Source organism: Dendrobium catenatum, unplaced genomic scaffold, assembly GCF_001605985.2.
Source record: "Dendrobium catenatum unplaced genomic scaffold, ASM160598v2 fragScaff_scaffold_615, whole genome shotgun sequence".
Taxonomy (NCBI): Eukaryota; Viridiplantae; Streptophyta; class Magnoliopsida; order Asparagales; family Orchidaceae; genus Dendrobium; species Dendrobium catenatum.
The window spans coordinates 79,199-90,945 of NW_021319077.1; the positions used below are offsets into that span (position 1 = coordinate 79,199).

The window sequence follows — 11,747 nt, forward strand, 5'->3', positions numbered from 1 at the left end:
AATCTTTATCAATCATGAGTGATGTTTTTGCCTTACATGATATTTCGAGGCATTTTTAAGGGATGAGTGGGCGATACTAAATTTTCTGAGGCATTTTATTATGTCATATTTAGGTTTTAAACAAAGTTTTTTAGGGAAGCACTTTTAGGTGGAAGCTGCATAGTAATAAAATAAAGCTCTACAACTATTTATCTTTTTCATGCAATACAGTTAGCCTAGAAAAGACTTTTTTTTCGTAGGCTAACTGATGCAATCAAAAATTTGGGAGAGGGACCCAAATTTTTTATCACAAAAAGAGATTACCTTTCTAAGAATAAAAGAAACTTACAAAACTTATAAAAAGACTTGACTTGACAAACTCACAAGACTCAAATTTGACAAACTAAAACAAAACTTGACAACCAAATTTTGACAAACTCACAACTTGACAAACCAACCTAGGATTTCCTAACCTGGCTCTGATACCAAAATGATGCAATCAAAAATTTGGGAGAGGGACCCAAATTTTTTATCACAAAAAGAGATTACCTTTCTAAGAATAAAAGAAACTTACAAAACTTATAAAAAGACTTGACTTGACAAACTCACAAGACTCAAATTTGACAAACTAAAACAAAACTTGACAACCAAATTTTGACAAACTCACAACTTGACAAACCAACCTAGGATTTCCTAACCGAAAATAGCCAAGGCCCATATGAAACCAACAAGCAGCCCAAAAAACAAGATGGAAGATGAAAGGACAAGATAATGAAGAGAAGGAGAGGGGGAAGATGAAAAGACACAAGACAAGAAATTACAAGAAAAACTCAACTTGTGTTGACCCCCCCTTGTCTACATCACTAACCAAAATGAGTCAAAATTGGTTATAATGGAATTGAATTATTCAAGCCATTTTAGAACCCTATTCATTTTAGGATGAATTTCTCTTACTTTAATTTGGTTTGTTTTATTAGATTCGAAAAATCCTCTTTAGATGCTTATTAGGTTTGAGTTTGAGTGCTTTGATAAGATTAAATTTAATTTCAAGTAGTATTATATTTGATTTTAAAATTTTTGCTTTATTGTTGTAATCCTTTTTCTGCAAGCATGGATTGATGACTTACATTAATATTCGGCCATTAATGGAATGCACATTATTTGTGAGGACAATTGTGTGTTCTCTTTCAATTCAAGTTGCTTAGGTGGACCACTCTAAGTGATGCATATAATTTTTTTTATCTTCGACTCATCTTCATAATTTTGGGATAACAGTCAGGTTTGATCTTTCGTTGATTATATTAATCAAATCCTGATTTCTCTTCTCATCTTGTCATGTGTTCACTTTTGTCTGAATCCTGTTGTCGCACTCATCACGTGCATTATATTAAGTTTAATTATGCTCACACTTCTAATTCCTCTTCATCTTACTTGCACGTGAGTTTAACCCAATCTCACCTTTTCATTACATATACTTCAAGTAGAACCAAACCCTTAATTTATTTGTCGCTGCATCTCAGCTTTTTTCTGCACTCCTTTTCATCTTGTGTGTTTTCTCCCTTACGTCTTTCTATCTCTCTCTGCTCTTTTTTACTTGCTTGCTTGCACTATATTTCTGTGGTTGATGTTCACTTCCCCACTAAGACACCATCCTCCAACCTTCAATAAGGGCAACACCATTATTGATTTTTTTTCCATATAGCCATGAGCTTTGTCAGTCTAATTGACTTCTTCATCATGAATTAATTGTTTAATTGAAACCCTAACAAGCCTCTTCATCATTATATTCTCTCTACCTCTCAAGTTTCAATAGTATCATATTATCATAGGCAAAAGACATTAGAATATGTTAAACATCTGTTTCATTTTATGTTTATCGTTTAAAATGTTGTACATCCTCATCATTAATCTTATCCTTTCAAATATCCTCACTCATATGCATACGATGGAAACTATAAGTCCACCTCCTATTACTAGGATTCATAGATCAAACCATTGTGATGATGATTTTGATTATGATTATTTTAACATTTTAGATCACATATGTCATAGTATATTTAATCATTATGATGATCTCTCTACTCAGCAACCGAGATTTAAAAAGTTTTCCTAAAAAAAGTTTTTTACTCTCTAGGCCATCAATCCACTCCACAAATCCTAATGTCCCATATGTTCTTCTAACTAGAAAGCTTAGAACTTTTTCAGTTAAATAATGTGTGCCATAAGTTTTGGTCACTCCCTTTGTAATGAAAATTCTTAGATTAATCTTTAAAAATCTTACTTTGAGATATACCATCTTTTAATCAACTCACATTTAAACTTTTAATATGTTTCAATTTTACCCCGTCTGCCCATAATATATACCATCTTTAGAATCACTGCCTAAATCACTAAGGCTTCGTTTGATTCGGTTTATGCTTATATAAAAAGGAGTTTTAAAAAGGAGGTTGAGAAAAAGCCGTTCAATAAAATGGAGTTTCAATAATGAGATATGTTTGACTAATATTTTTAAAAGTGCTTATTAATACTTGAAAGTAATTTTAAATTGTTTGTTTAGGAGTTCTGCTTTTGAGATTTTATTATAAAAGACATAATTCGCTTCCGAAACTCCGTTTTGTGACCGAAGAAGCAGATACGAAAAGAATTTTGTAACCGCCGAAAAAACGATGTTTATTAAAAAGGAATTATTATTAAGCTTTGATTCCAAACAGTAAATACTAATTGATTTCGACGTATTCAAACGAAAACGGAGAAAAAAAGCCTAATCAAACGAGACCTAAATTATCAAACCAAAACAAACAAAATAGCTTTCTCAGCTTTATCATCCATTCCTTTCATCCTTTGCTGTGATAATGTTTTTTATGATGATGCTTTTTTTATGATGAACTAGACTTCGAAGATAATTATGTGATACTAATACTTGATTTTGCTACTGATAGATCGATTCAGCCGGCCCAAAACCAGGGCTGGCTCCTGGTTTATTCCCGGCGGACTACAGGCGTAAGCCCAAAACTAGGGCTTATGCCTCAAGGTTTTTTTATGAGGCCCGCCTTTGAGGCTCACCTCGCCTCATTGACGTGAGGCTTATGCCTCACCCTTATATATGTATATGTATATGTATATGTATACATATATGTATATATATATATATGTATATGTATATAGATATATATATATGTATATGTATACATATGTATATGTATATAAACTTACATAAATCATAAAGTAAAGCTCCGAACAAATCACAGTTCGTGCACCACCAAGTCGCAGCAATTTCTTCTCAACCTCCAGCCCGTCGCCTTCGCCACAGCCACCACCATCATAGCCATCGTCAAGGATCACTTGAAAGTTGCACACCACCACCACCTCTAAAAATTTTGAAGTATTAATCTCATCTTTATGTTGATAAAATACATTTATGAAAAGTAAGATGCCTGAAATAAATGAAGACGAGGCATATTGGGAGGCATTGGACTCCACATGATGAGACAGGGAGAAATCAATTTGTTATAATGACGACTCAATTAAATATCGCCTCAGTGATGACAATACAGATGATTTTTTAGTTGTTGCCAACTTTTCAATTTTTTTTAGAAATTAAATGTACATAAGTAGGGAGTTACGAAAGAAAGAATTTGAAGTTGAACTTAATGTTATATAACGCTTTTATGCAGTTTCTATATTTAATATTTTTTGCTCATGTAATATTTGTATTTCAATTATATTTCATGCAATTTATCACTAAACGCTTTATGTCTAATGCAATTTTTTGTTTCATATGTCATTGTGTTACTTCATAGTTCAATAGAAAGATAATATGTCATCTTTTAACATATTATTTGTGTATTATATAAAAATTTATTTTTAACATTTATTTGCACTTAACACAATATTTTATTTTGAGGCTTACGCCTCGCCTCATGAACAAAAAACGTCTCAATACCTAATTGCGCAATTTTAAACATTGGGTATTTCAAGTTGATTATGATTCTTCTAGTATGGGTATCTGAGATGTACTAAGCCAATGACACGCTTTGGCATATTTTAGTGAGAAACTCAACGACACACGATAAAACATTCTACCTACGACAAGGAATTGTATGCCATTGTACAAGCATTATAACATTAGAGTTATCTATTAAAACAAGAATTTGTACTTATTTTATCATAAAGTTCTCTAACATCTACACATCCAAAACAAACGGTGGCAGATGCTCTTTGAAGAAGATTACTTATAATCAACATCTTGCAACTCAAAACAATGGGATTTGAAGCCATACAAGGACTATATGAGCGTGATCTTGATTTCTAGAAAATATGGAAGATATGTCAAAAGTGTTCCTTTAACTTTTTAATATTGATCATGAGTATCTATACTTTGGTAACATGCTTTGCATACCTCAATGCTCCTTTAGGGAAGCCATTTTGTATGACAGTCATGATGGCGAACTAGCAGGTCATTTTGGTAGAGATAAGACATTGGCCATTATCCAAGACAAATTTTATTGGCCTTTACTCGTCAGGGATGTAGACTGCTAAGTTAAGAAATGCTAAAAATGCCACAAGCCAAAACAAGTCAAACTGGAGCAAGTCCTTATATGCTTTTACCCATTCTTAAATTACCATGGACTGATGTCAGTATGGACTTCGTAGCAGGACTACCAAACACACAACATCATAAAGATTTCATCATGGTGGTTGTTGTCAAATTTTGCAAGATGGTTCACTTTATACCATGCCATATGTGGTGCAACCTAGGAATCCTAATCCAAGTAAGAGAATACCAGGTATGCAAAAGAAAAAACACCAAACTAGAATTGTAGAAAAGAACCTTCCTTTCAATATGTCAAATACAAACACTAAACAAAACACAATAAAGTTTTCAAGTTTTAATAGAAACCACTTATAAATTATATTAGAACAAGACATGACACAACTTAAGACTTATGATAATTTAAGAGAAGAAAGATACAGGTGGGCGGGAACTGTGGAGAGAGAAGTAGAGGTAGAAAACCTAGACAAAGTAGTAGAGGGAAAGGTGAAAGGAGGCTAGCTCGCAAGCTAGAAAAACCCGCTGATTTCACTTACCAAAAAACATTCCATTCTCTTCTCAAAAAACTGCAGCAAAACAATCCCATTTATAGGGGAAAAACAACCAACCACTCATTAATGAGCCACCCCAAACATCCAATATGAGCCAACACAAAACTTAGGAAATAATGTAGTGAAGGGAATAACGTGCATAGGAAATCAGCAAAAAGCAGTCCTAAATAGTATAGGGAAGGGGAATGGACAACACAAGAAACCAAAAAAAAAAAACAAATTCCAAGCATTTGGGAAACCAAAATTTGAATAGAAACTTAGCAAGAAATCCAAGAGCCACCAAATAATCCGAATAAAGCATAGAACATCAAACAACCATCTTTGCTTACATCAATAAGACATTCGATGAAACCCACATTGCTAATCCTTATTTTCAGGAGATCGTTAAATTGCAAGACATTCCTAAAACCATCCCATTTGATACCATAGCCACTTTTGAAAGACACTATGGGGCAAGTTAGGAACAAAATAATAATTTAGCTCCACCTCACATTCATAAACAAATGGACAAACGCAAGTTGTCAACATAAGTTTTAGGCAATTTCTTAAGATGTTTTATAAGAAAAAAACATCCACCAATTGGTTTTAAATTCAAGGTTTAAAATTGCGTAAATAAGCCTTGAGGCGTTTTTTGTCCGTGAGGCGAGGCGTCAGTCTCGAGGCGGTGTGAGACGTAAGTCACACGGACGAAGAATTGCGCAAATGTGAATTTAAGTATTTTAACAGGTAAATAACAGTAAGAGTCTATCATACAATAAAAAACATCTAAATGACAAGTGAAATTAGTGAAAAATAATAAAATAGATGCAATATATGTATCTCATAGCATAATTCAAAGTACAAAATCACAAATATAAGTCTATTAAAACTCCTAAAGTATAAAACATATAAAACTAGTGGATGTGTGTGGTGTGGTACTAGTGGATGTGCCCACTTGATCTGCTTCACCCCTCAAGATATCAACACTTAGATCCTTGAGCAGCAGGTCTGATAATGACAAATATATCTCATCATCTATGAACTACTTATTATCAGACCCCACATCATTACATACCAAAGGGTCCTCATCATCTTTCAACCCCTTGTTCTTCAACTTTCTATCTCTCAACCTCTTGTTGTGCATAATATATACAAGGGAGTTCATTCTAAATGTTGAAAGTAGATTTCTTCTCTTTGTTTGCACTTGATTATATGTGCTTCGGTTTTGCTCGCACTCAGAAAAAGAACAAGTGAGACCCAAAACTCTAACTGCAAAACTCTGTAACTCAGGGGTGGAATCACCAAATTGGATCCACCATTCAACTATTTTCAAGAAGGAAAATGATAATCAGAACATATTAAAGTGTTATGTATGTACAGATACTTTGCAAAAATAAGGTTACCTGGAGAGCGTTTGGCAATAGTAGATTTTGCTGCTTGCAGAACAAAAAATCCCTCCTTATTCTGAAATAGAACAAGTTCTAAATTTGCAAGCTTTCTAACAGTCTGTTCCGGTATTAGTCGCTCCATGCAATGATACATGCTGAGCTTCACCTCTAGATTTGAGGATTTCCTTTATGAATATTAAAATTGAGGATTGAGATAATATGTCGCTGCATGTAGATGACGGTGTAACTGGACCTCCCATCGAGCATCAATGATATCCCAAATCTCTCTGTAACTTGCCTCATCTCTTCCCAAGTTATCTACAATCAACTCCTTTGCCTCATCCATTGCATTATATATAAAACCCATGGTTGGTTTCTTCTTGGCATCCACTAAGCGTAGAACTTGTACCAAAGTCTTGTGCTCAATATGGCATAGGTCACACTTACCCAAAATTTATCATTTAGAATTAGCCTTCGTATTTTCTTCCCCTCAGTTTTCTTGCCCCACGCAGAATTAAGCCATTGTGTCGATGTAAACATTGCTTCAAGAGGTTGCCTAACATCCAGCATGCTCTGCAGTGTCAAATAAGATGTGGCAAACCTGTAGAATAAACTTGCATTAGAAATTGAAAATGTTTTTCTGTGCACAAATGAAAAAATAAACCTAGTGATAGCAGGGCAAATGATTTCCTTATTTGAGAACTTTCTCATTAAGGTTAACATCCATGAATAGTTATAGATGAACTTTGTGATCTTCTTTGCCCTAGAAAGGGCGCTCTTGTGTTGAGGTAAATTACCAAGTTCTTTCAATATGAGATCAATATAGTGTGCCATGCAGGGGGTCCAATATAGGTGTTTCCTCTTCTCCAACAACATCTGACCAGCTGTTTTGTATGCACTGGCGTTGTTAGTCACCACCCGAATAATCAATTGCTCCCCGATCTCCTTAACAACCCCATCTAATAAATTGAATATGAAATAAGCATTTTTAACCTCATATGAAGCTTCAACTGATCGTAAAAACACCGTGCAATAGGAATTTTTTACAAGGATATTAATCAAGCTCCTGCTCTTTATGTCAGATCATCCATCTGAGATGATGGTAACACCAGTCTCACTCCATGTCCGTTTAATCTCATCAATACTCTGCTCTATGTTTTGCAGCTCCTCCTTTTAAATCTATGTTCACAACTCATACATGGAAGGTGCCTTCAATCCTCTCCCATACAACCCTACAGATCACAACATATTGAAGTAGGCCGGTGATATCGCAACATTAAATGGAATGACATTCTCAAAAAGAAATTTGCTAATATCCATGCAAACCTGACGTCGACCCTCTCTAGTACCAGCCGCAGGAATCATCTGTGCTTGTCCTCTATCCTCTCTTGGATTATTCATATACTGGTCCATAGGATCCCACGAACCTCTATTATGTATAGTGGAGGAAGAGCCCTTTCAACTCTAGCTCCCGTAGTAAGCACCATGTTCGACCCTTTCATCAAATTGCTCATGTTGTAAATGTTTTGACGTGGTACTCTACTTCATGTAAGCAGTAATTTCCTCTTTCACCTTATCCGACACATTCACACAATGTACTACATTCTTATGTGAGCCGAATAAGTGTTCCTTCATGCGAGTAACTCCTCCCTTCACCATCTTATCACAAAAATTACATTTTAAATACACATGTCTTCTCGCCGCCTCCTACATCAACCTGCACACTGTATTTCCAAGAAGTGTTATGCCGCAATGACGTATATGTCTTTTCTTTGCCCCTAACCATATTTCCTAATGCACAAATGCAAAAACAAACAAAAAATATCAAAAAATAGAAAACCCTAGATTTTCTATAACTTGAAAAAACTTTCCTTGAACTAAAAAAAAAACCTAAAACCAATAGTGGCGTGCTTGTAGAGGGTGGCCGGACCCTATAAACTTACAGGCGTGAGGTAGCGCCGTCGGGAGAGGCGGCAGAAAGGGAAGCCGAGCAGAGGATTTTCAAACGGAACTGGGCTTGCGGGAGAAGTTCCGTTTGGTTTAGTAGAGTTGAATGCAAGAATAGATGAAATAAGGCATTCTAATTAGAAATTTAAGTATGTGGGACCCAGTTTTATGAGGTGTGCGCCTCACATGCAATTGCACAATAACGCCTTAGAGGCGTGCCTCAATGACCGTGAGGCGTAAGCCTCACCTGGACCCAAAATTGCTTAGGCAATGAGGCTTGTGGTGGCTAAATTGTGCAATTTTAAACTATGATTTTAATTATTCCTCAAATAGAGTTTGCGTACAACCGATCTCAAAGCCAAAACACACAGCGTAGTACCTTTGAAGTAGTCTATGGAGGAAACCCTACATCTCCCATTGATTTAATTCCTCCTATCCATCTTATGGAATGCCACCTGGAGGCTAAACAATGTATCCAAGAAATTCAAAAGCTTCATGAACAAGTGCATGATCAAATTAAGAAACAGAATGCCAAATATCAAGGACATGCCAACAAAAACAGAAAGCATCGAGTTTTCAAAGTGGATGATTTAGTGTGGATCAAGTTACACAAGAAATGTTTGCAACATGTATTCATTGTAAATTGAAACCTAAGGCGGATGGACTATTTTGCATTATTAAACACATCAACAACAATGCCTATCAACTGAAACTGTCTGGTGACTACCAAATATCTGCTACCTTTAACTTTTCAAACTTGATCCTTTATTGTGAAGAATCATTGGCTTCAGATTATGATGAAGCCTCTCCAAGTTGGGGAGAATGACAGAGCGCTGGTTTGGTTCAATAACCCCCCCCCCCCCCCCCCCCCCCCTTTTTTTTTTTTTTTTTTTTTTTTTAGTTGTTTATTTTATTCTTTTTTTAGTCTTTAACACATTTAATAAAATTTTATTTCCTTCAACCAGCCTTAAACTTATAAATAAGGCAGCCTTAATAAACTTTTAAATAGGGTAGCCTTAATCTCATAATCTTAAATTTTGGATGTTAGAATAGAATAGAGAAAACTATTCTTAGTTCCTTCCTCTGTATCCTGGAATTCCTTCCAGGCTGTAGTCCAATCCTCCTCCTCCACCGGTTCCTACCTTCTCCGCCGACAGCAACAACCATCTCTTCCTCCGGATCCTGCTCTATAGGTGACTAACACCTGCAGCCGTCGGCCCTGCCTCCCCTACAGACAGCACCAGCCCTTTCGCCACCAGATTCTCCTGCACTTTCGCTGGATCAGCCCTCTACAGCGTCCGGACCCCTCCTTCACACCAGCAGCCACTTTCTTGCTGCTGTCCACTCCATCCAACAACCAGGACGGTCCAACCATCAAGCAACAAGAGTTCTTCCTACCCTTCCTGCTGCTATCTTTCCTTCCAGCGCTTCAGCAGGGGGTTTTCAACTGGTATTATAGCTGCTGTCTTTTCTCCATTCTCAAGAAAGTAGCAGTCTAGGAGAATTCTGACCTTTTTACTCAAGAACACATCTAATTACTAGTTACAAGGTGCTTGTCTTCTTTTATCATTGTTTTGTACAATTTTTTTGTGTCAGAATCCTAGCATTTGACATTTGATGGCTTTTTCTTCAGTTTGTATAATTTCCACAAGAGCTAGGATTGTGGTTTTTTGTTTCTAATAAAGCCTTTCCTCTTTTCTTTCCCACTATATTACAATTTTTTAATTTGTTTTTTATTTGTATAATTCTTTTTTCAAAACTCGGCCTCTTATACTTATAGTAATCTCTTCCCCCTTCTCCCTCTCTCTATCACACACAATCTCAATTGAATCCATGAAATGCGCAGCAATGTTTAGGCAAATTAATTTCTTGATTACCGTAAAAGGAAACTTTTATAGAAGGGAGACAGATCCAATGTACATTTTTTTCTTGTATACCTTGGACATCAAGGTCTGTAATATTAGTAGCAGTCATTTATTGAATTTTCCACCTATAGAGGGAGGTATGGAAGGAGCAAGGGAGTTATTTTAAAATCCTTAATGTGAACACTTGATGGCAGGAGATATTACATCAATGCTAGTGATCAGTGGTACAAGCTCATCACAAGCTTCTATCCGTGCGTTGTTCTTTTTAATAGATTTGCAGGGTTTTTTGTGGATGGTGCTGAACTATTTCTGATAGATTTTTGCACGGAACTGTAAACTTGTTTTTTTTTTCTTCTTGATTGCTTTAGTCATCATGAAATTTCATTAGGACCATCCTTTATTGCTGACAGTCTAAAACATCGTCTAGAAATTAGATTTTTTTAAACTGTTTTTCCCAGCAGCCCGAGTATCCATTTTTGTTAAATGATTTTTTTTTTGTTACATTTTTTCTAAACCTCTGATTGTGGAGAATATTGTCATAAGTTTCTAGTTTACCATTTGTGGTCAAGACTGCTTCCCAACCCCCCATTGGATCACTAAAGATTTTTTTTTCCCTAACTTTCACGCATGGCATACTATATTGGCTTATCACTGTCTTCAGTTTTTGGAACGTCAGGCAATTATTTGAGATTATATCTGCTCTAATATTGAGCATTAGTGCATTACTTTAACATATTAGAATATCATTTATGTTATGTTCCTGGTCGGTTGAGTCATCCTTCCTGTTCCATCTTTGTTATCTAGACTTAATGTTCTTACTTTTTGGAGTTGATTTAGTATGCAAATTGCAGTGGCATCTTTCAATAACTACGTATCTAATATCATGACTTCTATTTATGTATTTTTTTTTTCATAGATGCAACATACTTTTATCGATTATCTAAATCTATAAATTCACTCTTTGATGTTTACTATAATAGCTGTGTTGTTTTTTATTTCTTGCTTGATATGTTAGCTATTATTTTAGTTTTTTTTTTTGCTCCAGGTATCTTTTCAAATATGATGTAGAAACATAAGAAGAAACAGACACAATGGATAGAACTTAAAACAAACTTTATTAAAATAGAAACAGACAGCTAAGACTTGACAAACACAACAAGAAATATTAGAAGAAATAAAGAAAAAAAAAACGCTATCCTCAGACAACCGTCAGAGCGGGTTCCTCACATGCATCGAATAGTAGATTAAATAAAAGAAGTGCATAAGACTAGCAAACCGATGGTCCACCACTACAAGACTGTCCCAAATGTTTCCAAATCAACCAAGACACGACACCCTAAAGTTGCTTCACTGTTGAGAAGAAGGATACAGATGGAGTGGATCTTGCGGAGAGACGAAAGAGGTTAGAAGCCCGAGAAGAAAGGGTGGAAAGAGCCCGCAGGATTTCCGGAGGGGATGAGAAAAGAAGGGTGGAAAGAGCCCGTAC

At 35.6% G+C, this 11,747-nt stretch overlaps 1 protein-coding gene across 1 annotated transcript in view; it reads left to right on the forward strand.

Annotated features, from left to right (window-relative positions):
- The window catches only part of LOC110107923, a 72,130-nt gene that overhangs the window by 27,982 nt on the left and 32,401 nt on the right, over positions 1-11,747 (forward strand). The gene's annotated exons all lie outside the window — the stretch shown is intronic.